The 4163-nt window shown below is 37.4% G+C and overlaps 1 protein-coding gene across 4 annotated transcripts in view; it reads right to left on the reverse strand.

The window, feature by feature from the left end:
* The window catches only part of LOC101864670 (protein phosphatase 1 regulatory subunit 16A), a 62825-nt gene extending 59276 nt beyond the window's left edge, over positions 1–3549 (reverse strand). The window contains exon 1 of one of the 4 annotated variants that reach the window (XM_005091194.3): positions 3234–3549. The gene's annotated coding sequence lies outside the window, so the exon portion shown is untranslated. The remainder of the gene's footprint in view (positions 1–3233) is intronic. The other 3 variants (XM_005091197.3, XM_005091198.3, XM_005091199.3) reach the window with 3 other exon arrangements.
* Positions 3550–4163: the final 614 nt, after the last annotated feature.

Here is a 4163-nt window from a genome sequence, read left to right on the forward strand (position 1 = left end):
ACACACACACACACACACACACACACACACACACACACACCAACTTAATATGGTTACCCCTAGGATTATATGACCGTCTAGGGTTACCCCCAACCTCCCACAGAAATTCTGCTACTTTTGTAGACACCATCACCGGCACTCACAACTGCATTATAAGGTCATATGAGCGCCAGAAGATTAGAGGTGTTACAAGAGAGTAACAAACATAAAAAAGAAAAAGGGGAAATAAGGACGATAGATGTTTGATAGGAAAGAAGGAGCAAACCACACCAGAGCACCGGCCAACCACCCACGTTCTTGAACTGAACACAAAATGATCATATATGATGCAGACAGATAAACTTAACCCAAACTGAGCATGTGATACTACTGTTGTCTTTAAAGAACTTGTTATTCGTCCTTACATTTTGTACAATACACCTGTTCTCTTTTAAGAGTTGATTGCATGATTTACAACCCTGGTCACCTTGTCAGTCAGTAAACTGAACATAATACTCAAATTCACTAAAAGTAAATGAATTGTTTTAGTTTTAGTACGAGTTTTAGTTTGGTTTTAAGTTCTATGGCGCTCACAACTGCATAAAAGAGGTTTTACGGCACTTGCAACACAATTAGGTCACATGAGTGCCAAAAACTGCAGGTGTTACCAGATAGTAACAACATACAAAATGAAAAGAAAGAGGAAAGATTTATTACAAGGGTATGTTTGATATAAATATATATATATGAAAAAAAGGAAAAAACTACATCAGAGCACCCGCCAGCCATCCATGATTCGAATTTTTTATATTCTCGAAAAATCTTTGGTCTGATCTATCCCCATATCATGTAAAGGAGTGGCGAAACTTGCACCACATTGCAACAATTATCTTTTTCCAAGGATGTAAAATAGCAACTCCAAGAGGGCAATTTTCAAACTTTTTGTTCGTTTTAGTTAGTGTTTACGGTATTTGCAACACAATATGGTCATATATATATATATACATCATGTAATTGTCGAAGATTAAAGGCATTACAAAAGAGTAACAAACACAAAAAAAGGAGAGATGACGATGTTTCATAGGATAGAACGAGCAGACAACACCAGAGCATCCGCCAATCATAATATAGAATCTATAACATATACATGTATATATATATATATATATATATATAAATATATATATATATATATATATATATATATATATATATATATATATATATATATATGATACAGTAGAGTCCACTTAAAACGAAATGGTTAATTCAAAAAGTAAACAGAAAAAAAATAAAATCCCTATTTGTTTTCAGACTACTTCAGTAACCTCTCTAAACCACAAACTCAGATAGACCGAAGAAAATCTGGCGGTCCTGCAAGTTTTGGCTTTTATGCAATCTCTGCTGTACATATAGAAATTTTTCTTTCTTTTTTGCATTTTATTCTTCTTGTGTCGTATGATTTTCTTTAACAAAACTAAATACCCTTCTAGCCCTTCCTTCACATTCAGGTTTTGCAATAAAAAAGTACAGTGGTGTCATCAGAGAAAAAAAACTTCTAGTACAGAGAACAAAGCATGCGCATCATGCACAATCCACAGTTTCGATAGAAGAGAAGTATAACTTTTATACTGAAAATTATAAATTTCTAACAGAACATGCATGCATGAATCTGATCACACTTTTTATTACAAATGTGCGCAAAACTCCAATACTAATAGATTTCTATGTCCAGGCAGCTTTCAACACTTGGAAACATAAAATTTATATTTTCTTACTACTATTACTATGACTATGGGGGAAAAAATTGCCTCTTTCTATTATAGAACAGTTAAATTTTATTTATGTTAAAACAGAATCTGAGCCAAAATGAAATCAATAGAGTTATAAGGCAAAAGGAGGCCAAAAATCATTCAATAAATTATTATAACTTTATAAGGCACAGTGAGGGATAGAGTAAATTGATGAAATAATGGTAGTATTATATTGCAAACAGTGAAACAAATAAATGCGTATTTGTTTACACATAGATCTACATATAGGTTGAAGAACTCTTCTTTTTGCTCAGAAAATAACATTGAATAAAAAATAACTGTGTTACAAAAATTTTAAGAGAAAAGAACCCATGATGTTCAACAGTACTTAGCCTTCTATCCCCTCCAGATCTCAGGACCACATTATAAATTCGTTTTGCCCCTGTCAAAAAGTGTAGATTTAGCGATAATAGCTCTGGACCAGAACATATCGAAGGCATCTGTTATATTTCGGACTGACATACATGATCAGTACGAGATGAAAATAGGGTTGTTGGAACGAAAACAAGGCATTAAAGGTATATATGTCATGTTTGACAATGTGATATTGTGATTTTCTCTCAGTTTGTACCTGATTAATTACTATTCATGGCAGAATTATCAAAGAATTAGTTTTACAAATTTGAAAGTAAATTTATACTCTTCTTGTAAAACATTCGGCTCTCAATCTGTTTCAGAATCATACTAAATAGGGAAGACCCTGTGACTGTGCTGTGGAACTCCTCCCTCCTGTGGCTATGGTATGTGTGTTCAATCAAAATCAATCTGTGTCCCTGCCGTCCGTCCTGCCGTAGGCCTACTCATATTATACCATGTGTATTATTATAATGTAATGTCAATGTGTGTACAACAGTTACATCAAAGCCAAGTAGGCTAAACATTCTTTTTTGCCATTCAACAATTCAGTAACCATTACCAGGGAAAACGGATGGACAACGGTAGATCTAGATTCTTCATCTGCTGTCTAGCAAACGTAAAATCTGCAAGTAGACCGAGAATCTAATAAAATTGCCTAGGCTAGGCCTCGAGCAGGACAACAGTGGGTGTGTCCAAGTTTGTAACCTCACAGAAGACAGACTCGACGCAACCAAAAAAAAAAGAAAAACAGTAGCATTAGGCCTTGTCGACTGTTTAGTCAAACGGCAAAATAGCCCATATTTTTTTTGCCAGGAAGAGTCATTCAATTTCCAAAGAATGTTGCATCTGAGATACAGGGACGATCAGATTCTTCACTCGTATACCAGAAAGCCGTTAAGTCGCTACGATAAAATTAACGGTTATCTTCCGAGCAATCAGAGAGGGCCCGAATGAGGAACTCAAGACAGAGGAAAGTGGGTCACGAATTCCGGCCGGTTTTGCAAGCTTTTTAGCTTCGATTATGACTGCCTCCTTCACAGAACAGAACGGAGAACACTAATAAAATTAAAATCGCACACTTACCACAAATGCCAAGGCAGGGACAGGGTAAATTCCGAACCAGTCTCTATCCTCATAATATCACATCCTGCCCTGAGCAGTCGGAAACAACATTCACTCCGTCGTCCTCTCTCACGGTTTAGATGGCGTTACAATCGCTTGCCTGGTTCCGGTCGGTAGGCCAAGTCATGTGACCACAGGTGAGTGCGAGAGAGGGGCTTGACAGGTAAGATCAAAGCTTCACTGGGTGTCACCGGTCGGCAAAGCGGAATAGAAACGTTTGATCGGGAGCAGTGGCCCGCTTGTCAAAATTATAGAACGCGCAGGCCGCAGAGCAAACAGGCTTCAGCTCCCGAGCAATTGTTTCAGTTTCTGGCTTCTGCCACGTCAATACGTTACGCTAAGATCTCGAGCACTCTGTTTTCAAGAGCAGGAAGAAAAACTAACATTCGTCCATAAATATTACCCCACACACGTACACACAACCAGATACAAACACACACTTTTTTCCTCCTTCCAAGAACTTGACTTCGGCGTCAAAAAGATTACTAGTGCGGTCAAAAAGTTCGTGCGGATTCTATGGCTTTTTTCTGATGCTGGTTTGTCAGATGATTATAAAGCCATCATCATCAAATATTGTGGGCCGAGACTGCTGCTACTAAATTATCAACGATTACTAAAATTAATTACTCATGTAGAATCAACAAACGGAATACCAACCCTCCAAAAATAAAACTTACAACTTTTGGTGAAGTAACGTCAAGTGTGACTAACAGAGAGCATCGAATTAGTTTTTAGAGACGTCTGGGGGGCTTACCGGTTTCCACATTTCACGAGTTATTAGTGAACAGTAAAAAGCAACCGATCCATGATCTCCGCTGTCATCATGATGATCACAACAGTCCCGCTCAGCTCTTCTCTCTCTCTCTCTCTCTCTCTCTCTCTCTCTCTCTC

Source organism: Aplysia californica, unplaced genomic scaffold (genome assembly GCF_000002075.1).
Source record: "Aplysia californica isolate F4 #8 unplaced genomic scaffold, AplCal3.0 scaffold00027, whole genome shotgun sequence".
Classification (NCBI taxonomy): Eukaryota; Metazoa; Mollusca; class Gastropoda; order Aplysiida; family Aplysiidae; genus Aplysia; species Aplysia californica.